The sequence below is a fragment of the Ambystoma mexicanum genome, chromosome 4p (genome assembly GCF_040938575.1).
Source record: "Ambystoma mexicanum isolate Mex_15411 chromosome 4p, UKY_AmexF1_1, whole genome shotgun sequence".
Classification (NCBI taxonomy): domain Eukaryota; kingdom Metazoa; phylum Chordata; class Amphibia; order Caudata; family Ambystomatidae; genus Ambystoma; species Ambystoma mexicanum.
In genome coordinates this window covers 617592720-617617334 of record NC_090927.1, presented here as the reverse complement: position 1 = coordinate 617617334, position 24615 = coordinate 617592720, and the positions used below count along the sequence as shown (strand labels likewise).

Sequence of the window (24615 nt, the reverse complement as noted above, 5' to 3'; positions counted from 1 at the left end):
AAATGAACAATAACGGTAATGCAACTCTTGCTAACTATAAATATATATATATATAACCTAAATGATTTCTGGAAAATGAATGGAAGCATGATGTAGGGATAGCACGACTGTTACTATTTGACATACAGTTTGTTTGTTAAAAGGGGACCTGGTGGCTTTTGTCAATGTGATTGGTTTACTTTTTTGATAAGAGTAAAGTAATATGAATGATACCGATCAGCGTGTGCTGAAAATCTCTTCCATCTGGAGTTGCATGCTAATAGTTACTCCAAATTTGCAAAGCTTGTGACACTCATCTCTTGATATTTAAAAGTAAAATGTGCTTCTGCTGGCTCCCTTCAGGTTCTGGTAGCTAACTTCTGTACGGTCTGCTTGGATATTTCAGGTGCCCGCTGTGGATGGAGTGCTAATCGGGACATCTGGTTCAGTTGGTTCAGGTAAGATGAGCAGCTGGCTGTTGCTCATGTCTTCTTTAAGCACAATCAATCTGTGCCTATTGTAAACCCGGCATTGGTTTACAGACTGTTTGTAGCGATGCATTTCTTAGTTATCGTATAGTGTTAATGCTGAAATGTATGCACGCTCTCAAATATTGTATTTCCAAAACTTAGTTCCTTTTCTTATTAATGATCATGGGGAAATACTGTTTTCCACATTAGCATCTCGTTTGAGCACCTCCGATCATCAAGATGCTTGAAGGATGGATTGATCATTCAGTATGAACCTATTTTCTAAGATGCTTTTCCGACAATGCCTTCAGCAAAGCCTGCCCCTCCAACAACATGCAGACGGTCTCCACTGCCCTGCAATCCCCCCCCCCAGCGCCTCCTTTGCTGCACAGTCCTCCTGCCACCATACCCCTACCAAATTGCTTTTTAAACGTGCTTTTTTTGGCCCGAATGTTTCCCTTCACTGTGCTGAGTCTCTTCTTTTTCCTTGTCCGCCATAGAAACAGAAAAGGGATTTGCTTTTTTCAGACAAGATCCTGTTTCTGCATTGACGAACCTTTTTAGTTGTTTAGTTTTCTTGTCAGGGAATGATGTGTGCACCTGGCAAATTCCCCTAATGCAAAAGTCTTAGCAAATGGCCTCTATGGCAATAATGTCCACTGTGACTGGCTGTACCGGTTTAACATCCTGAAACCCTCTATGAAGACATAATATTAACGCAAGTAGTGGGTCATAACCTCCTGGTAAAGCCGAGAAAGATGGGCATTATTGATTAATAATAATATTGGAATAGTTGTGATGCATGGTGAAAATTATGAGTTACAAAAGATCTGTTAACCACTGTTACCTTTAGCTTCTAAACATGTTTTCAAAATGTCTTTAATCAACAGATGCTTGACAAATGAGAAACTCAGCATATCCACACACTACTGTGAGCTTTTAAAAACGCATTGTTTAGCACATTTGGAAAGGGTGAACACCGTTTTAGGTATTATTTTCAGTTTTATTCTGATTTAGAAGCTTGCGCATTCAATTTATTTTTTATTTTTAGTGCGTCGTTCTTCACTTTCTATCAGAAGGGAATCATCTTGTGTTGGCAACCAATTAAGAGACCATGTTATGCCTGCAGAGTAGGCGCATACAATGGCAGTATATTAAAGGCATGTAGAAGGAGAGCACTTCTATGGCCATCAGTCCCAGGATAGTCCAGAACAGTAAGCAGACTTGGTCACCATTAATCCCATTTCCTCAGTCTGAAAATCATCAGCAGAATAAAAAGATTCAGTTTACATTGCACTATTGAAACAATAAACCTAGATGTTTCTATTGCTAATTAGTACCCGGCGAGGGACAAACATATTGCTACAAACAATCATATTGCTACAAACAATCTGATTGGCCCTCAATGGATCGGTACCAGGCCGACAAAGACTCACCTGCTGTGCTCTGATCAGAGCACTGTGTCCCGCAGAGTTCCTTCCGTTTCTTCACCAGCTGCCATGGAAAGGGAGAAGGGACTACCTGTAGTCCCTTCGTTCCGTTCCATGGTGGCCATTTTCTTCGCTTTCATTTGTTTTCTATCTTTTTAATGGCTGCCATGGAAAATGAGAAGGGACTACAGGTAGTCCCTTCTCCCCAATCCATGGTGGCCATTGATTTTGCTTTTTTTGCCGCAATCAGGCTTATAACTATCACCCCAGGGGCATTACATGACCGGTAATGCCCCCACTCTCGAGTTCTATTGCTTTAATCATGGATGAAAGATAATTATTCTTTTATATCTGACCTTATACAATTAGGACACAAAAGCATTGCCAAGCAAAGCGATAACAAAAAGGGGTTGGCCTAGCACTCATTACCAGTGGTACATGTATGCACCACATCCGCGCACTTCACAACTAAAGAATTCAAGACATTACAATTGCTTGGTGTTCACAAGTAAGTCAGAACACTTCCCATTAGAAAGGGAATGCTCTGCACTTGATTTTTAGCCTAGAGAAGTCAAACCACTCTTCCAGGCAGACTGGTCAGACCTCTACAGTATCCCTCTTCATTTAAGATAAGTGAAATTGATAAATCCCTAGCACATGCTCCTGCTTACTAAGTCAGAACATGGAAAAGTCTAAACATTGATAGACTGGCAAAAACCCTAACAACACTTTCTGGCACTAAACTACAACCAAATTATAAACACGTCTTTCAGAACAAATCTGTGACCAATTATCAAACACCATGTCATGTTAAAAAGAACCCATGATTCAATAAAGAAATAGCACAAACAAAACACAGAAAGTGAAGAGCTGATCAACACTGCGGGTGGACGTGTGATCGTGGCCTCATACTTCATTATATTACGAAAATAAATATCTATGAAGACTCGATAGGAAAAGGCAAATAAAGGTGTATCTAGTGATTACCTTAAAACATCTGCTACCTCATGGCAAAGAGATTTTTTTTAAATTTTGAATACGTTTCAAATGCTAAGGAACGCCAGTTTGATATTGCAACCTTTATGCGCGTACCCGCTCAGCAGTTATGTAACTCTGCAAACAATTTCTTTACCCACAAAATTATAGATATCAGAAAACAAATCGATATCTAAAATCGCAACTCCCAGTACACACATTGGTCATTGAACAGCAGAGAACCCCAGTCTACACAATACACTTTAAGGGTGTGTCTCTGGACAGCTTACAGATGGCGATTCAGACAAGTAAAAAGCTTGTACTCCCTACCAGACGCATGCCCAGCCACAGTGATTAGGAGAATTGTACAGTTTCCATGATTTTTAATGACAGTATTAGGAATCATCAATATCACTCGATCTCGTCAACACTGCCCAAAATGCGTCGACTTTCCATAATGGCACAATTGCTCACACATTCAATTACAATCCTAACGAAATGGCATATATACACTCTTTGCAAACAGTCCTTGCACAGTAAATGATATGTATATATGGTTCTTGTAATGTGCCCATGCAAACGAATGATTGCTTCACAGCACAAAAGCAAAAGAAAATAAAGCAGACACCCAGATCAGAAAAAGGCCTGGGAGGAGTGGAAACAGGAAGAAGACAGATGTTAAATGCAAGTGAGAAATGTAGAGACTGGGTGGATTCTCAGAAGAAAGGAGCGTTTCTTTATGTCAAAGATGGTAGGGTAATAGTTTCATAGGCAGACATTTTCATGGTGAATTATTGTTTAGATGATCGGGCAATATATAGAAGGGGCGAATTTGTTATCTGAGCTGTCTTGCTGAATGGTAGGTCTTGATGATTATCTTGAAGGCATCAAACCCTTTCTTTTGAATAGTGCTTTGGCATTGAGAAAAACCTTCTGAAGGAACTGAAAGTTTATGTTCAGATTAACTGCATCCTTTGCGTAAACCAGGCAACATTTTGGCCTGTGCACTGGGCCAAGGCAGCAGTGGTAACAGTGATACATGATCTGAGGTTAGTAGCAGATGGGTGCTAAAATACGCTGTGATAGTTCTGGACCTCTCTGTGGCATTCAATACCATAGGTCATCAGAACATGAAGGCCAGACTCAACAACATAAAATAGAGAACAAGCCAGTCCACATTTGTTTTTGAAATTCGGCCATTCTGCATTTGGTGTATGGCAACGGCGGGCAATCCCTTGTTTAGCATGTACATTCTGCCTCTAATTCAGTAAATTAAATCCTTGAGATGAAATACGTAAACTATGCATATGACAGACAGCTTTTGTTAAGAATATTTCCTTTTACCTCACCAATACATTCAAACATTACTGTCTGTATGTGGGAAATAGTTGAATGTATGGCCAATATTAAACTACTGGTGCACATGGCCTAGACAGAAATTATATTTGTGGAAGCCACTGTCCAAGACTGACCACAAGTCTAAACCCTGTCCCACAAGTATGGAAAATAGGTGTCCTCATGGACGCAAATATTTCAATTCAGTCCCAATCATTGCTGTCCAGAAGTCAGGTGTTTGCTTCCAGATTCTGCTCCTGAGAATATTTCCCTTCCTACTAACAAAGCAAGGCAATGTTGTTATTTGTGATGTCTTGTTTGGATTATGTAGTCATCATATATCTCTGACTCGTTTAATATCTTCCCTACCTTAATATCCACCACAAGGTTGAAATCAATGGAGCAATAGGAAGTACAACACTTCAATAGTTTATACTTTGCTCCCCCAAAATATATTATCCACACCATGCAGCTGATTCAAAATAAGGCTGACTTGCTCATATTGGGCCTCAAACCCCACAAAGATAATGCCACTACCACCATAAAGGCCTTGCATTGGCTCCCCTTGAAAGACAAGATTGATTTCAATGTTCTGTGCATTGTGATGAGGAGACGTCAGAACTTAATTGGAGGAGTAACAGTGCCCCCCAATCATCCTGAGGAAGACACTCTGAAATCTGTGAGAAAAACCATCCAGAATTTAAAAGCCTAAAAGGGTTGAGGACTTCAACCCCCATAATCACTCAGGCCCTGAGATGAGGAGGAGGACAGGGTGTTTGTGCAAAGTCATAAGAGTTTGTGCAAAGTTTTCAGAGCGCAAAATACAACATGCAAACTAGTTGTTTTACCAAAGCAGCAATGAGTGGGGCATTTAAAAATTTAAAAATGTTGACTGCACTATGGAAGAGAGAGGTGCAGAGAGCAGTGCATAAGGAGATGATACCATGCACGCTGGGGCTCCTGATTGTGAAGCACATAGACAGAGCTGGCAAAGCAGAAGAGGCGGTTGGGAAAGGAAGAGGAATGCTGCGTATGAGCAAGATGGACATTGGAGATACCGGGAGCAGAGCAAGAGCTCCTGGAGATTCGGTCACTCGACAAGGCAGCAGACTTCATCCTAGCCGGAGGAGGAGAGCTGGCATGTGGCCATGGAGCCGTTCGGTGCTGGGGGACCATCCGCACACTCCAACCTGGAATGCAGAAGAAGAAGCCATAATGCAGAGGCACAAGCAATGTCAAAGATACTGGAAAAGACCATTGAGCCTGCTCACATTAGATGGGGACCGATGGGCATTCCGACAACCGCATCAACAAGTGATTGAATCGTGAAAGGTTGATAATGCAGAAAATATGCAAAGGCAAAGTGCGTCTGAATGCAGCCAAAGCAAAGTACGAAGGCACAGTATGTTTGAACGCAGCCAAGGCAAAGTACAAAGGCAAGGCGCATAAAGAGTATACCCGGCAGTTGAAGTTGTACAAAGATTCCTGGCAGGAGATTACACCAGGTGATCTGAGAATCCTAAAGAGAAGTCCTGGAATGTGACTACACCATGAGTTGAGAGTTGTATGATGATTACTGGCAGGAGAGTATACCAGGTAATCTGCAAAGATACATGAACTTTTACAGAAAGACTTTTATAGAACGTTTTGCTTAAACAGAACTTTTTGGTTGAACAAGAACTGTGTGTGTCTAGTAAAGACACCAAGGAACTGTTAGCTAAAGAGACATTGTGGAGTCTTGGGTCTTTACCCTGCAGAACATTTTTGTTAGAGTAATTCTTGTACTTTTGGTTTTGAACAATTTTTCTAAGATTAAGTTAAAAGACATTTTCTGGCACCTTTTGTAGTTTGTTAGTAGGGCGAGGTTCAGGATACATTGTTTTGGTCACAAGGATGGCTTTTCAGTTACTCACACCCTGACACAGACAGATCCTTAGTTTTAGTTTCTAGGTGGGGAAGTTATGCTTTAGAATAGGGCTAGAGAATCATTTTTACAAACAATTAAAAAAAAATTTCTGTACTTAAGAATACAACAACCTTGTGTCTGTCTCTCATATCCATTTCTGACCCTTGCATATAGCGTCAGAAGTGGGATCGAGCACAGTTGACATAAACTGCAGAACCCTTAGGTTTGATTAAATCAGTAAACAAGCTTCCAATAGAATCATTGCCACTGACACTCTATCAAATTTGACATATGCAGTAGTAGGGGAGAACTGATTCAACCTGGGGAGCAGGTTTTGATACCAACATACTTAGTCCTTATCCTCCCTCATGGAAACTACATTAAACCTGCTTCTAAGTCAGGTTCAGCTTAGTGATATGGCTTAGACGTATTAGCAGGCATCATAGACCCTGACTACGGAAACAATGTAAAGGTGCTGTGTAAAGACTGGTAGGGGTGTCTGTACTTCTGCTCTCTATATGGTAGAGGAGAGGCACAGAGGACCCCAGTCAAGATTCTCTATTATTGGTAATGTAGTCGAGCAATCAAGGCCTAGTTTCTGAGGAGGTGATGCAGGCTGGTTCTTAAGTACAGTGTAGTCCTCGAACCCCCACAAAGGAATGTCCACACACTGTATTACTGAAAACACAGTCTTTATATAATTAATATTCAAAGGTATGTACACGATCACAATAACGTGCTTTGTACTTGGAATTCAACAATGATAAATATATACAATTTTAAAGTGGTACCACTAATGTTATTGAATCTCATTAAAGTGCATCAACTGTACCGTTAAAATGTCACACAGATCAATAATGAGTAAACCAGCAATAGAGATAGGAAGGAACACAAGGGGACTGAAACAATAGGCAGAATACTGACCCCTACCACTAGGCACAGTTCTGTGTGGAGATCCCCCCACCTGGGCAACCTGTAGATAAAGATATATCGCACAAGCCCAGTCCATATGTTCAATAGTCTCACTTCTTCCTATTAAGGTTTTACCCCCCAATGTACCTGGTGGAGTAGAGTTCTCCAACGATGCACCGACCGATCCTTCTTGAGTGCCTCCCTTTCAGGCGGGAGCCACGGATCGTCGAGAGGTGTCAGGGAACTTGGCGTTCGGTGTCAGGGAATCGACGACCCTTCTTGAGTGCCCTCCCTTTAAGGCGGGAGTCACAGGTCGTCGAACGTCCGACGGTGAACAGGGTGAACTACGGCAGGGAAGTGACAGCTTCGTTCCTAGCGGTGCTCATCGATGACAGAGCGTCGGCGTCCTGCAAGGAAGAGGCGTGCGGGGCACCTCAGTGACGATAGTTCTGGACCGCAAAGAGATGATGAAGAACTGTGGCCCAGCAAGGGCGTCAAGTCGTCGGCGTCTCTGCGGTCTGTAGGTGGGGCCTTCTCCAGCGGGAGACAAGCAGATGCCGATGCAGACGAGAGCGTCCGATGATCAATTGAAGTTCTTAGGCAAACGGGAGCACAGCGGCTCCGGTCGGCGACGGCGGTCGTCGACAGTGGCGGACAACAGTCCGAGTGCTTCTCCTTGGAGCTCCGCAGCAGACCCCGTATCGGGTCGGCAGCCTGTCGAAGGTCTGTCTACAAGGGAACGTTGGCAAAGATCAGCTGTGCACAATGGTCCCTCGTAGCTCGGGAAGAGGGCGCCTTACCAGGTCCTCCCTGGGTCAGTCCTTGGAGGCAAAGCAGCTTTCGGATTCTGAAGGAGAGCAACAGCAATTCTTCTCATCCAGCAGGGCTTCAAGGTCAAGCGTCAGTTAATCCAGTTACTCGTTGTAGTGGACTTCAGCTTCTGAACACGATTCCTAGCAGTAAGAGGTCCCCAGATATACTGTTGATCTCCAATTCGTTCCGCTGGGTCACACTCAAGCATCCAATCACGACTACGGGCATTCATGCAGGCAGGCAGACAATCAGGCACATGAGGTATTCAGGCCATTCACTTCTCTCCAGACACTCACAACAAGTTATGTGTATTGGGACAAGTACCGAGCCATTCAACACTACAAGCTGCATTCATACCGGTTTCGGGCAGGGTTGTCTCAGTCATTGTGTCAACCACCAGATACTAGACACCCACAACACAGAATGCATATTCGTCACACACTCTATTCACCCAGGTCCTACCCACAGGAGGTACCCACAACATACACCGGGAAGGCTCCAGCTAGTCTGACCGGGCCTTCACAATAACACCATATATGGCACTTCCACCCAACAGCCAGTCAGGGGGAAGGGACAGAGTCAGGGCTTCCCAGGACTTTGGGAAAACAAGGTAATAGGTAATAGGGTAATAGAAAGCAAGAGGCCACCGGTGCCATCTTGTTTTCCATCAGGAATCAACTGATCCCAATGGCAGGGCCGGGGTATCCCAAAATGGAGGATACTCCGCGCACCTGTCAAATTCAGCATGGAGCTGCCGCCAGCCCATACCCTGCTCTGTGGGCCATCCACAGGTGCCCAAAAACATACACTAGGGGCACAGGGTTGTACCCCCACCCATGGGTGCCCTAAGGGTATCCCACAGGTCCGTTCACCAAACCAAAAGAAAGAGAGCTGCACCGCCAGGAGTCCCACATGAACTCCTGCGCGGAAAACACAACAGAACACACGATGAAAAGCAGTAAATGACAAGGATATGGAGGCCCTGTCCCTCCGATGCATTTCCAGCATCACATGCTGATGCTAAATAATGGCAAAGATGCCTATAAAATCAAGGCACAGGAGATAATAGCCCAGCGGGTTTTGGGGAAGTCTCTGTTCCCTAAACCCCAATAATCTAATAACTCTAGTGAAACCAGGAAAAACTAAAGGATTTGGGGAGGCAGATATAGAGCCTGAAGTTAGACCTGAGGCAGCTCCATCTCCTATGGCAGAGAAATATCCTGGCATTATCCATGTTTTAGCCTTTGCCCAAAGGAACGATCTCTTGCTTGACAAGCCTTTTCTTCAGGTATTACTCGGGGAGAAGGGAAGGGAGCAGGGTGGTCCATTTATTTCTTGAATACTGGGCTGCTGCAAATGGTGGACATATAACCTGGTGATATCCCTAGGTCACAAGCTGTGGAACCCAAAAGCCATAGGAAAATTGTGTTGGAGATTGCCCATTCCCACCTAACAGGTGGACATCTAGGGACAGCTAAAACCCAGGTCCAGATTCTGAACCAGTTCTATTGGTCCAGGATATACACAGACGTAAATAACATTGTGGTTACTTGTGCCCTATGGCAGAAGGCTGGTACTCAAATGCCCCAGCCCACTTGAAGCCCTTACCCATCGCAGATATACCCTTTTCATCCCTAGGTATAGCTATAGTTGGACCTTTAGAACCATCAAATTTGGGAAACTGATACATATTGGTGATATTAGACTATGCAACCCGTTACCCTTTACCCTCTACAGAACTACACAACACGATCTCAAGCATTAAATTTGAATTTTTCAAGAGGTGGGTTTCCAAAGGAAATCTTAACAGATAAATGATCTACCTTTATGAGTAACCTCATGTCTGAGGTAAAGAAAACACTTCAGATTAGGACTTTGCCCACTTATAATCACAAGACCCTAAAGCATATTTTAAAGAAACTAGTTGAGGTTTCTAGAATGAATTGGGATGTTATGACATCATGGGGGATGTTATGACATCCTAGGCCCTTTTCGCCATTACTAAAACAACAGAATCCTCCATGGAATTTTCCCCATTCAGGAATTTTTATGGGAGACAACCACAAGATGTCTTAGATATCTTAAGTGAAACCTGGGAGGACCGAGAGAAAGTCAGTTTACCATTATCCCAAACTGCCAAGATACTGAAAGAACACATGGCAGCACTTAGATCCATAGTGCAGACTAACCTGATTAAGACCTAGGACCAACAGAAGGGGTATAATGATAGAAAACTGCATTAAGATCCTTTTCTATTGGACAAAGAGTCCTAGTCCTCCTCCTCTCTTCTGAAAACCGAATGCTCTCTTGGTGGCATGGTGCCTATAAGATAAAAGATCAGACAGGGACTTATTATCATAGAGTCTCGCAACCAGACATAAAAATCAAGACACACATTTATCATGTGAATCTTCTCAAGTAACTGAAAGAAAATCCCATTGAAGACACTACTGTGGTATTAACCGGTTGTTATCTGATGAAACCAGCACCAATACTTTGATGCCCACCGATTTGACTCAGACTCAGAAGGCGTACCCAAAGGGCCACAGTTCCCTAATATTTTCAGAACAGAACCAGGGAGAGTAAAGGGGATATATCATTACAACCCTACCCCTCCAGGAAAAGTGGTACATATGAATACATATTGGATACCTGAGAGTAGAAAGAGCATCATTGAAGAGGAGTTAGAAAATAGGTTAAGGGCTGATATTATCGAGACCTCTGAATGCCCCATGGCCCTCCCTGATTGTGTTAGTCACAAAGCCAGATCAATTGTGGAGGTTCTGCATGGATTTCAGGAACGTAAACATGGTCTCCCAATTTCATAGCCACCCTATGCCTAGAATTGATGATCTTCTTGGTTGCTTGGGTACTGCTGTTTACGTGTCTGTGATTGATCTGATGAAGGGGTTCCGGCAAGTCCTTGTAAATCCAGCAGATAAACCAAAATCTGCTTTTTCTACTCCCATGGGGCTTTTCCAATTTAAAGAATTGCCTTTTGGTGTACATGGGGCACTGCTATCTTTCAAAGGTTAAATCCTCCGGCCATATGCCTCGTGCTGTGGAGCATATATAAATGATATCATAATCCACAGTAAGTCTTGGAAGGAGCATGTATTTGGTTTATTTCTTTATTTCTGTCTTTATTATTTATTTATAGGTTTATAACGCACCAGAGGCCACAGGCATCAGGGTGCCCAAATACACAGAGTGAACAACAAGATCACAGGACAAGTGACCTGGTGGCGGTGTGCAGACAGGGTTTACTCAAAAGAAATGTTTTGAGTGACTTCCTAAAATGTCTGGTGTTGGTTTCTTGCTGTAGAGGAAGAGGTAGCATGTTCCAAATTCTGGCAGAGCATACAACAAATATTTACTCAAACCTTTTGTTCATTTGAATGTTGGGCAGTTGAAAAGCATCAGGAGAGATGATCGCAGTAATCTGGCAGGCTTGTAATAAAACATACATTTTTTCATGTAGACAGGGGATTATCCATGGGGGCATTAATGCACCATAGTTGCTGCTTTAAATTGAACTCAGTCCCTTACAGGATGCCAATGTAATGCCTATATGTGCTGTGATATGAGATTCCTATTTGTATGATGATACAAACTACATAATTTTGAATGACTTGGAGTTTATGCAAACTTTTTCTGTCAGCACCAAAAAGAAGAGCAGTGCAGAAATCAACCCTTGACAGGATGATAGCCTGTGATATTATGGTGCTGTTGTTTTCAGAAAGTAGGGGCAGGTATTTTTTAAAGCCTAAATTAGTAGTTATAGTTTTTTTTTATACCTGATTGACATGGATTTCTTCACTCATGATGAGTCAAAATGTATGCCGAGGGTTTTAATCTTACTCAGTACAGGGATGTTTCAGTCATGGGTGGGGAAGGCCTTATAATCGATGTTAGTTTGGCCTTTGCTTGCTGTGATCCAAACATTAGGAGTTCTGTTTCCTTCCATTAAGGCACATCCAGTTTTCTGCCATCCAAGATTCAATCAGGCCATAGATGTGATTTACATTTGCTGTGTCGATGTCATAGTCACCATAGACTTCCAGGACAAGCTGGGTATCATCTGCATAGTTAGTTAAAAAGACAATAGTCTTTTTCATAAGGTTGCAGAGAGGGTGCATTTATACGTTACAAAGTAATGGGGACATACGTGCCCTGTGGAGCACACCACAGCTCATGGGTTCAGGGGTTGCGGAAGCATCGCTCCAGCAAATGCTGGACATCCGGCCAGTAGGGAAGGATTGGATCCACTGAATGTTTTGTCGGAGCAGCAAGCAGTATCTGTCAAGATGTAGAGTAGGCGCTCATGGTCTAGGAGATTGAACACTGCTGACAAGTCAAGTAAGATCTGCAGCCCCACCTTTCCCCTATCCATAATTCCCAGCATGTGTGACTGTAGGTCAACAAGAGCAGTCTCAGAACTGTGGAAGGGTCAGAAACCTGATTATCTGGGATATAGGGCACCTGTGGGTTCTATGACAGTCTGGAGTTGTAGCGTAACTGCTTTAATCAAGATCTTTTTTAATAAGAAATTACAGTTTGTTATTGCCCTTAGGTTTCTTGTGTTGTTAGGGTCTAGCCCTGTTTTTAAATAAAGTTGGATCACAATACAAATGTTGATGTTGTCAGGGACAGTACAGGTGCGGAAGTAAGTATTGTTAAATCTTGTCAACAAGAGTGCAAACATGTCTTTATTGTCTAGGATCAGTTTTGGTGGAAGAACATTTCCCAGGCAGAATTACCGGTGTATAGAGCCCAGAATATTTACTAGGCCTGGGATGAATGGGCAGAAGTTAAACGCAATAGGAACCACACCTGGCAATAGAGGTGGAGGATAGGATAGGATATGACATGATATGGCATTTATAACGCGCCTATACACAAGTGTTTCAAGACGCAACGAGGCAGGGGAAGGGAGAAAGAGAGAGGACAAAACAACGATCTTACTAGGCCTAGTGACATTGAGATCACGCAAGTGCAGGGGAATGCAAGGGAGGTGAGACAGAGGGAGGACAAAGGAGTAGGTTAGGGTCTTATTTTGTCCTATACAATCTTTTTCTTTTTATCCCTGGCATTGCATACTTTCGCCTCAACACCTGATTGAGCTTTGGTGTAATCTGGGTTTGTGGGCACAAACATCACAGATTGAGCTTTCAGTGTTAGAATTTCAAATAACTTCTTATTTTTGTTGTTAGCTTCATCAATCAGTTTATTAAAGAATTCTTTTCTGGATTCTGTGATTGCCATTTTGTAGAATCTCTGTAAGATTTTCCATGTGGTTATATTGTCAGGAGAAGAGCATTACAGCCATCGTCTCCACGCTTTCCCTTTGTCTATTTTCAGGATTTTAAGCTCTGGTGACAACAATGTTTGATGCCCTACATTATCTAGTACAGTTTTGGTCTTAAGTGTGCTAGGTTGTTTAGTAGGTGTCCAAACTCAAGGTTATAGGTGTCAAATAATAGCTCAGGTTGAACAGACTCCAAGATATTGCTCATGATTTTGGTAATGCATCTCTGGAGTCCAGTTCTCAGTACTTTTTAAAGTAATGATTGGTGTTTTTCTGTGAAGGATTATTAGCTTTGGCTAGGGGTGCTTGAAGATGGATGTAGAAGTCTATCATATGGTGTTATCAGGGCCCCAAGGAAAGCAGGGCTTACGGCAAATACAAACAAATGCCATTTAGCTAGATCAGCAGTAAAATATATCAGGTTTTTCGAAGGAAACGGACTGGTTCAGCCCCAGACACAAAAAGTCAGAGCGGTCAAAGAAGCCCCCACTCCAAAAACAAGGAAAGATTTGAGCGCCTTTTGGGATTTAGTAGGATATTGTAGACAATTTTTTTCCTAATTTCTGATCTATAACGTCTTCTCTTACGGATAAACAAAAAAAATGCTGGGCCCCAGAAAGTTAAATGGTATACTGAAGATCAATTGTGTTTTGACAAACTCAAACACATTTTGTGTAGTGAGTCTGTGTTGAAGGTGGCAGATTTCAACCAGAAATTTATCCTAACAACAGACAATTCACATATTGGCCTCGGTGGACTTTTGTCACAAGATCATGACGCTATAGAGCATACTATCCTCTATATCAGTAGGAAGTGATTCCCAAGAGAGAACAATTATGTGACTCTTGAACTGGAAGCTTTGGTCATTAAATGGGCTCATACCTCTTTCAAATACTATCTGAGAGCAGATGGCAGATGCTACCCGATCCTGAGCCTGGGGGCTGTTGTATGAGGGAAGATCACATGGAGGAGACAAATTCTGGGGAGAAGTTTTGACTTCATTGAAGGACTCACAGTCTCTGTGAGAAAAAACATTCAGGAATTAAAAGCAAAATGAAAGTGATGGACTTCAACTCATAACAACTCAGGTACTGAGATGTGGAGGAGGACAAGGGAGTTTGTGCTACGTGACAAGAGCTCAAAATACAACATGCAGACTAGCTATTTTTTCCAACCTGCAATAAGCGAGTTATTTTATATAAAGATAGCGACCACACTATGGAAGAGAGAGGTGTAGCGAGCAGTGCTGAAGGTGACATTGCCATCCAAGCTGGGGCTCCTGATCTTGAAGCAAACAGACAGAGATGGGAAAGCAGAGGAGGCTATTGGGAGCCAAAGAGGAACACTGTATGAGCAAGACGGGCCGTGGAGATGCCAGGAACAAAACAGGAGCTCCTGGAGGGTTGGTTGCTCAAAAAGAGAGCTGTAGTGTGACCACAGAGCCAAACCGGGCGCTGGTGGAGCATCAGCACACTCCAACCTCGAAGGCAGAAGAAGAAGCCATGACGTAGAAGTGCGAGCTATGTCAGAGATGCAGGAAAATACTGGTGAGTCTGCACAAAGCAGCTGGAGAACCCAGGGTATTCTGACAACTGGGCCAGAAACTGATTGAACAGTACAAGGTTGCTAATGCCAAAAATATACAAAGACAAAGTTTGTTTGAATGCAGTTGAGACAAAGTACAAGGGCTAGGTGCCATAAGAAGACAAAGACAAAGTATAAAGGGAAACTCCAATCAAATACAGAATCATCAGATGCCAATGTGTGGAAAATATTACCACAAATATACATACTGAGTGCCTCATGGTATATGCTATTGTGGTACATTAAATAACTGTGAAATGCATAAGAGCCCTGGTAGGTGAATACCCAGGCAGCTGAAGTTGAATCGAAGAGCTGTGAAACACATAAGAAGTTCTGGCAGATGAGTGTACCCGGCAGTTAAAGTAGTACAAAGATTCCTGGTAGGAGATTACACCAGGTGGTCTGAAATCCTAAAGATAAGCCCTGGCAATTGAATACCCCAGACAGCTGAAGTTGAATATAAGAGCTGTGAAACACATAAGAAGTCCTGGCAGGCGAGAGCCCAGTAGTTGAAGTTGTGCAAAGATTCCTGGCAGGAGACTACACCAGGCGATCTGAGAATCCTAAATGGAAGTCCTGTAAGGCAAGTAGACCAGACAGCTGAAAGTTGTATAAAGATTCCTGGTAGGGGATTATACCAGGTGATCTGCAAAGATACAAGAACTTTTTCAGAAACACTGTTACAGAACGTTTTGCTTCAACTGACTTTTTGGTTGAACAAGAACTTTGTGAGTCGATTAAAGACATCAAGGAACTGTTAGCGAAAGAGATATTTTACCATCCTGTTTTCGAATCCAGGGGAATGGGACCACCTTCTGTAGTCAGGGGTCTTTACCCTGGAGAACCTTTTTGTTAGAGTCATTCTTAGACTTTTGGTTTTTAACACTTTTTATAACATTAAGTTAAATACATTTCCTTGACAAGGTTGTTGTTTGTGAGTGTGTGGACCAGTATAGGTTGTTTTGGACACAAGGACAGTTTTCAGTTGCTGACATTCTGACAAAGACAAATCCTTAGTTTTATTTTCTAGATAGGGAAGTTCCTCTTTAGAATAAGGCTAGAGAGACATTTTCCCAAACCATTCATTTAAATAAAATGTCTGCACGTGAGACCACAACAACCTTGTGTCTTATTTCTGACCCCTCACAGCATCCTTCTAAAAGCTTCAAAGAACAGAGAGTCTTGGCTGTGATGTATCTGCTCTACCCCATGACATCAAATTTGTTCAAGTTGGCTTACTCTGCCACCTGAAGCTTCTTCACTTTAAGACCCTGGATGGGTGGTTTAGATCTTGGCCCTTCAGCCCCCTCAGGGACTTTGGTTCTTCACCCTCATGGCTCCTCTTAAACTGTCTCAGGGGCTCTTGTGCTGTAAGGGGCTATTGCGTCCCTATCTGAGATCTGTTCAACTCGTATTCACATTTGTTTGATCTCAATAGCTCTTATTCTACTTCTCTAACCCTCTGAGTCTGAATGTTTCAAGAAATGCAAATGGCCCACTTGTCTGTTCTCCAACGTCCCTATGCTTTTGTTTAACCCTGCCACCTTTGCTCTTGCGGCACCACAAAACATTATGCATACTGTGGTTGGAACCATATCACTTAACAGTAGAAAATAAATTCACAACATCTGATCGGCCACTTCGAGAGGCTGTGAAATGCTGTAGAATAAATGTGCACTCTCTCAAGTTACAGGGACAAAGCTATGGTTACCCATTTATTAGAGGATCATTTTCAATGCAGTGTGTATTACTCATGTGCCCTACTTTGTAAATGGAACTGACATTGTCTGAGAGAAATGTTGTCATTTTACTCCAGGCAGCCGCAACTGAGAACAGGACCAGATTACAGCATCTGATAATGCAATTACTTGTGATGACAATCTGGTAGGATTGGCTGCGTTCACATTTCTTACCGAGACTATGTTGGCACATAATCACAATCGCATAGGTACATTTATGTCTTGTTGTCAGACATAATACTGAGGAAAATGAGTCACTCTGTGAGTGACAATGAATGTAACGTTTCAGTAACATTGGCCAAGGGAAAGCATTAGTATTACACAGTTCCAAAATAAAAGAATGTCCAATCAAGTTTCTATAAAAATATATATAAATAAAACAAATCAACTATACAACTAACTAAAAAAAACACTAAAACTATCCACCCATGGAATTGAAGACAGAAAATGCATAGCAAATAGGTCTGTGTAGGCTCATTGTATACCTTGGGAGAGAGCAAAAAGAATAAGAATTACAATAATGTCACACAAAAGGGAAAAGATTCAAAAGGGCTACTAACACGTCTCTAAGGCCCCAGAAATGGACCAAGAGGACAGGATGTCTAAATAATATCTGATTCCAGTTCTTATGCATTTCAATTGGGTCAAACCAGCTGGCCCGTCAGTATCGAGTTGGGTTGGCCCCAGAGAACAATGTGGGTCAATGGTTCGCAAGATGCAGTTTGAAGATTGATTGTGATTCAACATGATAAGTACTGCTAGTTTGGGTCAATGAATTTCATTATTCTCCTGCTTTTTCAGCTGAGCCGACATGAAAAGTTATGGCAGTTCAATACTTGGTTCAGTGACAAATCTGTCCGTATTCATCTGCATGGTGCACTTGTGCTCGAGCTGGACGGGTTACGAGACTCTGCTGAAATGATGTAGTGTTGAACTGGTTTGATGTCTGCAAGTGGTGGGTCGAAATTCAAAGGTGAATGCCAAAGTCAGCACTGTGTGTGCTGGTGGTGGGAAAGTTCAGAACATGGTTCAAATGTGGTTCAAAATGGTTTGAGTGATGAAATCAGGAGATCTGGTCACTTTGGCCCTCTGGGTAAAGGGCAAGGTGAGTCCTTTGCCTTTTCAGTCTGTGCTCTTCCAGCCTAGGGAGTTCTGCTAGCACAGTGTAAAGCCTTGGTTCTCAGTAAAGTCACCCCAATGTTCCCTGGAGAAATGTAGGGAGTAGAGCTTTTGTCTGCCTGGAAACACTTTTGTTCACCTCTAGCAGAGGGCTGTGGAAAGGACTGCTGTCATAAATTGCCCCTGATGTCCTTGGAAGACCAAAAGCGAATCAAGGAAGGCTACAAGGAATTGGTTTAAAGCAAGCCTGCCTATTTAAGAGGTCCATTCCATGCTCGTAAAACATGTGACCCCTGCCACCTTATGTTGTACCAAGAGTGCCTTGTGCCATGAAGAGTAAAGGTGACCGGAAGGAGATAAAAGCCCAGAGAAAAGTAAGATGGAGAAACCTTTCCTCAAGCGGAATTGTGCTTCCTGTCTTGCCTAGCTCTGTCTCTCTGTCAAATCTGCATCTTCATAGGATCTACATGGTACCAACCCTAGTGTGAGGCAGGCCATTAAAATGGAATTGTCTCTTTGAAGCCAAGTTCTCAGGAGATGTCCTGGGGAGACCTATTGGGCCTCGCATTGAGGAATTCCTGGAATGCAGACAATCTGGCTACCTGGAATCCACATAACCACTCATAGATGGTCTGAGGGTTGACATGGATATGCTACCAATAGGATGGGGCTTTAATAATTATGTGAACTAGCAGCCACCAGACCAAAACCTAGGTGTAGATTCTCCTGCCTCCAGGCCATCTTTTTGTTGTAAATTGTTTAAAATGCAGCCTCTGCACTGAAATGTCCCTTCTGGCACATCAGCTGTAAAACAGGGCACAAGTGTCCTCTGAACATCCACTGTGCAACTGGGGAGCAGGTACTTCAGCACAGGGAGACTGAGGCAGCAGGGCACATGTGTACAATGTGATGCTGGCATGAAGTTCAATGAAAGGGGGTTTCGGTAGCAATGGCGGCCGCAATGGATAACCCACATCAGTTTATCAGTAATACAAATAAAAATAACAGAGGATTTACACACTTGGCAGATGACAGTCCTTCACCCCAGGCTAGTTCTCATGCCTTGTGCCATGCGCTCATAGAGTCTGATGAATGTGTGAGGGCTAGCACCTGTGGAACTTGTTAGGGAGAATTCTCCAGAATGGCTAATGTCCCTTGCCTACTGAGTCACTCAGTAGCTTTGCTGGATTTCTAGGATAATTTTGTTTCACCTGGAAAGAGCGTGAGCCTTTTTCCCACTCTTATATGTGTTTTGCTGTGTGTGTTTAACATGTTCTTGTGTTCATAAACTGTGGATCCTCACCTACTCCATAGGTATCATCTTTTTATTGTGTGTTACACAGCACCTTCAGTGTAGTGACACAGGGTTGTCTTTTTGACTTCCCAACTCCGACTCCATTTTCTGAGACTGACTACAGTCTCTCAGAACATGTAAAGTTGCCATTGACTTTATTAGTCTCTTTTAAAACTCACAGACCCAGTACAAACTATCTTACGTAGAGTTCTGGATAGGGTTAATACTTAACCTTTTTGTCTGTTTCTCCTGGAGCATTGTTTCATTCCCTTTTCATTAAGACTTGACTACCCTATTTTTCCTACTGCGGTTATCTGAAATAGCCCTGGTATTGTTTTAGGGTGTCTTGGTAGCCTTGAACTTAAACCTGCTGGACCATATACATTTCTATACGGTTCCGACTGGATGTATTCACCGTTTCTTTTTGTAAAAGTCTTTCTCGTGTTTTTCTCTGCACGCCAAACCAGGTTTGGTTCCTTTGGTCACCGTCCTTTCGTGGGCTTCTACCCAGAAGCCCTCCTTAGGCACCTGTATGTCTGGGTGGGACAGGATGTGGGGAGGGGTTTAGGACTCCGTGCACAGGGTCTCCTTGGAGACCCATGTCGCACTCTAATCTGATTGGCTGTGGTGACTGTCCCGGCGGGACAGCAACCCTGCTGTGTGATTGACAGCCAGGCTGTGTGAATGGGGGAAAACTGCATGAAACGCAGGTCTCTGGGTCTGGAAAGGCAATATCGGTGCAAAACTTCAATGGATAAGGCTTGAAGAGCACAGCAGCACTGCACTCATCTTCCAAGGGCAATTCTGTTCAATTCATATCCGGCAGAATTCAGCCTTGCTGCTTTCCCTCCTGAAAAATGCCTTTTAAGCATTGAGGCAGTATTACAAAGGACGAGCGGGTAATGTGACAAGATGTTATGGGCGTGCATTTCCCAAAAGTATCTCAGGCCTCTCAAACTGTGGTGAAAGAAGATAAAGGAAGTTCAAGCTGTTCAAGAACCATTAAGACTGTCACAATCTCCGCAGCCCGCAATATTCAAATTTCTGTGGAAATCAGAGAGGTTGCAGTGTTTTGATGTGAAGGATTAGATATTTGAGAACCTCTCACCACACGGTTCCATCTTGAATTTAGTTTAATAGGTTAAGAGACCTGCTGCAGACCTCTGTGTCAAATGCATGGTAAACATGTTCGAAATGTTGTCGTTATCCAATTCTGACCACTTTAAATAGGGAGAAAAGTGACCAAGATACAGCGAGGCATTAAGATACATTATCTGCACGTTTCTCTGCCTCTGGACCATGTTGACCCAGTCTCAGTGGCTATGGTACAGATTGAGAAATCCTCTCTGCAAATGTCCCCACTTCTTTTTAGGAAACTAACAGCATTCCTCCCCACATCAGATTTTGTTTGTAGTTGCAGAAGCTTGGATTCTTATGGTTTCCATCTGTCTTGTTATGCCAACAAAATGCAAGAAGATCGCATAGGGTTCCCCTTGATGGCAGTCATGTTTGCACATGATTGCCACGCATACTGATCATAGCCATGGTGGGAAATCACATTGCATTTACCGCTGATGGGGAACATTACATGTACACTAAGTGATGGGCCAGAAGACCATTGTGACGATTCCACCTGCCTGCCCCTTGGGGTGTGTGGGTTTGAGTCTGGAAGCCTGGCACCACCACTTGCTATTTACTGTTGAGCCCGATGATTGTATGGGTCCCCCTCACAATATTGTGTCATGGGGGGCTCATTACATGTGCCCCCTAGCTGGTACTGGCCCTTTAATCAGAAGGTAATATTATGTTTGCAATCCTACATGCCAAGGAGACTGGACTACACAGACATGAAATCGCTGTTATACCGCTGTATCAAAGAATACTTCAGTAGGTCTCATCTGTGGTACTCGGTAGGAAACCCATGAAAACAGCTAACAGAGAGCAGAAATGTGTCTTTGAATTTTGTTTATTTATAGAGCGGACCAAGGCCTGAGGCATCTGGGTGCATTGCTTGCATACGTATTGGTTACATGTTACAATAAATTACACAAGGTTATATAAAATGAGGAGTTACAATAATACACACAATAAGTTACAAGAGGTTACATGATTGCGGGTTACAAGTAATTGTATGAGATGCAGATTACATGAATTAGATGCAGATTACATGGTTGAGTACAGGTTGAAATGGAACAGTGAGCCAGACTTGCAAGCTTTCGGGTGTGGCCAGGACTGCACACACCTGCCAATGATCAAACCACGATGGTAGACTGACCCGTTTAGAGCTACGTCCATCAATTGCCAATAGCAAACATTCAATCAGCTAATTTCACAAAGAATCACAGGTGATTTTCCATGAACTAATCCTACTTTCATGGTAATAATGAACCACAGATGCACACATGTAATTGTAACCTGCAAACAGGGCTGCAGGCTGTGATGGATTGCTATTTGGCATGGGTGTAAAAGCCCTAGATGTTTTTTGATTGTTATTAATATAATAAAAGGATGCTGGTAACTCCATCTCTGGAAGGGTAATATGCCAATGAAATTCGCCTTTGATACGCTCAAGTCTAAAGCATAGTCTGTACCTGTGCCCTTCAGAATCATTGTCCTGCTCTACCAAGTTCAAAGGATCAGAGGTTAGAGGAGCCCATTTAACAGTTGCCATGTAAGCCAATTCTATGTAGCACTGCAGCTGCTTTTAAGACATGTTCCCCTGCACCAGAAATCCTATAATTATGAGTCCACTGTTTTGGTGGCAGATACATCTTTAAATATAAGACATACCCGGGTTATGGTATGGTGGATGGTATTTCTCAAACATATTACAGCCATAGCATTTGATATCACACATGTGTCAGCCCTGTGAGGCCATCTCAGCTATGAAAGGATTATGTGTTTGCGACTAATCTGGCAATGTCATCAATCCTTTACTAGGGCAAGTCTCTCCTCATGTGTCATGGGAAAGGCAGAAGCTGCCTGGTCTTGACCCTGGGGGTGGCTATCTGAGGGAGGACCACAGGGGGAGACAACCCTCATGCGACTGGAGTCGGTATTCCCCCTTTACCCTAGAACCCAATGAACCCCCCCTCAATACCACAGACCTTTATGGCATGCTATAATGTTGCATTAGAATGCCCCATGATGACTAATATCAATACTCTGAGACATCCCTCTTTACACTCAGAACACAACACCTACCGCAGACTCCCATATCTGTATGGCTTATTGTGGTGCAGACCAAGTTCAACAACCTCACATCAATAGTAGAAATCTTTCTAACATCTTCTGTAAAGACACTAAGACAAAGAAGAGCATGGGATCAATACAGAGCACATAACTGGAGACGTGCTCTAGTTTTTTGTGGAGTCCATGAGGTGGCACAATATTTAAAAGCATGAAGTGTCAGGATGGAAGGAGATTCACTTCACCCAACACAGGTCGGGAAGCAAAGAGAAGCCAAGCTGGCAGTCAAGCATGGAGATGCCAAACTAAAGCATATAAATCTCCCTAGCTCAGGCTGGGAACCAAGAGAGTGGAAAGTGAGGCTGAGCCAAGGCATGGAGAATATGGCAGGCAGAGGCCGATGAAGAGACGCATCCCTGATGACACAAGAGATGCCGAACAGGAGTGCGCGGTACTAGAGAAGCTGTGCGCCAGCAAGGGAAGCTGGATTGTCAGGCAAGCATCCTTCTGCTGCGAAGCAGAGCCTTTCTCACCACGATGGGAAGCCAAACGTGCAGAAGGACCTGGGAGAGCAAGCCATCACAATGCCTGTGAGCCCACAGTGTAGGGTTGGGACACCGGGTTGTGCTCTGGGAGCATATTACTCACTGAAAGTGAGGAAAAAATTCACACGGTTTGCATACTAAGTGTTCTGAATAATCCAGCTTTTGGGGAAATTAAAGGACACGTACACAGAAGTAAATTACAGTGAAGTACTATAACAAAGAAGCACTTGGGGAAGAGGCATACTCCCTTGTGTCCTTAATGGCGATGAAGATTGTGAAAGTCCTAGCAGGAGAGTAAACCGATTGCGAGTCAGGGACATACACCCAAATAAAGAGAACATTGTAAAGTCCTGGCAGAAGAGTACCCCAGGCACAGTGAAGGTTCAAGGGCAGTCCCATGCCACCTGGAACTGAATGGTGTAAAGACCTGGCAGGAGAGTAAACCAGGCACAGTGAAGGTGAAGGTTCAAGGGAAGTCCCATGCCCCTTAGAGCTGAATGTTGTAAAGACCTGGCAGGAGAGGTAAACCATGGTAAACATTTCATGACATTTTATGAAATATCATTTTGCATGTCTTTTAAACATGCTATTCTTATTATTTGCATTGTTATATATTTTCTCTAATGATTTGTACTGTTTTTATGGAATGTTTTGTACATCTCTGAAATAAACCTGGTTATGATGAAAATATATGATCAAGAGGTGAATTATCTTAGGAATAGGTTCCCTGTTTATGTTTGCTCTCGTTTAAACTATATTGCAACACTTCTAGGTATTGTATTGTATTGTATAAGCATTTATAAAGTGCAACAAAGACTGCAAGACAAGTTAGGGATATGCCACTAAACAACACGGACTAAAACAGATATGTTTTTAGAGCTTTTTGTAAAGGAAGATATTCAGAAAGATTTTGAGGTTCAAATGGAAGGGCGTTCCACAGTGTGGGGGCAAGAACTGTAAAGAACTCTCCCTTCCGCTCTGGCACGACAAAACTTGGGAACACAGAGCAGAGATTGATTTGTCAAGCACAGTAGTCTACCAGGAATGTAGGGCACACATTCAGAATGTAAAAACTCTGCCCCGACATTGTAAGTGGTACGGTAAACGAGACAGAGCACCTTAAACTTAATTTGACTCCTTTTGAGAAGCCAATGCGGTTGGTAAAGTAAATCTCGGGAGTGAGCGAGTCTCGGAGCTCTCATAGCAAGGCTGCATTCTGAAGAGTTTGAAGGCATTGCAGTAACATCTCTGGTTTACCCAGATAGATGGCATTGCAATAGTCCAAGGAACTCATGATAGATGCAGTCACAATTGTGGACCTAGATGTAACCGGAAGAAATGGTAAAATGTTTCTTAAAATATTCGGTTTTGTGTAGCCTAATTTACAGACTGAGGATATCTGGGCTTCTCTAGAGCCTGTGGCCATTAGTTTAATCCCTAGACTCTTCACTATTGGGGTAGGCTCTGGACATGGACCAAGGGACGAAGGCCAGCAGTCACAAGTCCAACTCTGTCCCACAATATGAGCTCCCACCAGGAGGACCTCCGTTTTGTCTCTGTTAAGTTTTAGCCAGTTATTGGCCATCCAGTCACTTACTGCAGTAAGGCAGTTTTTCAATTTGTTAGGGGTATCAGATGATGGCACATTCAGGAAGAGAATCTGGGTATCATCTGCATAAGAGTAGAAGGGTACTCCATAGCTGGCAATCAATTTAGCCAACACCTGCATATACAGATTAAACAAAAGAGGGGACAGGGTGTAACCCTAGAGGACTCCACAGTTCAAAACAATGGGCATGGAAGTAAAAGGAGGAAGAGAGACTGTTTGGACCTGATCGGACAGAAAGGAGGAGAACCATTTCAGCGGAATGCACGAGAATCCAGCCTCCTAGAGAAAGTGAAGCAGCTTCTGATGATCAACTTTGTCAAAGGCTGCAGACACGTCAAGGAGAATCAGAGCTCTCACCTCTCCGTGGTCCTGAAGCAGTGCAATGTCATCCATGAGAGCAACCATGAG

The 24615-nt window shown here is 43.1% G+C and overlaps 1 protein-coding gene across 5 annotated transcripts in view; it reads left to right on the top strand.

The window, feature by feature from the left end:
• KHDRBS2 (KH RNA binding domain containing, signal transduction associated 2) overlaps positions 1–24615 on the top strand; it is a 2055883-nt gene that overhangs the window by 1480138 nt on the left and 551130 nt on the right. For all 5 annotated transcript variants that reach the window (XR_011260416.1, XR_011260414.1, XR_011260412.1 and 2 more), the window contains one exon: positions 386–437. The gene's annotated coding sequence lies outside the window, so the exon portion shown is untranslated. The remainder of the gene's footprint in view (positions 1–385; positions 438–24615) is intronic.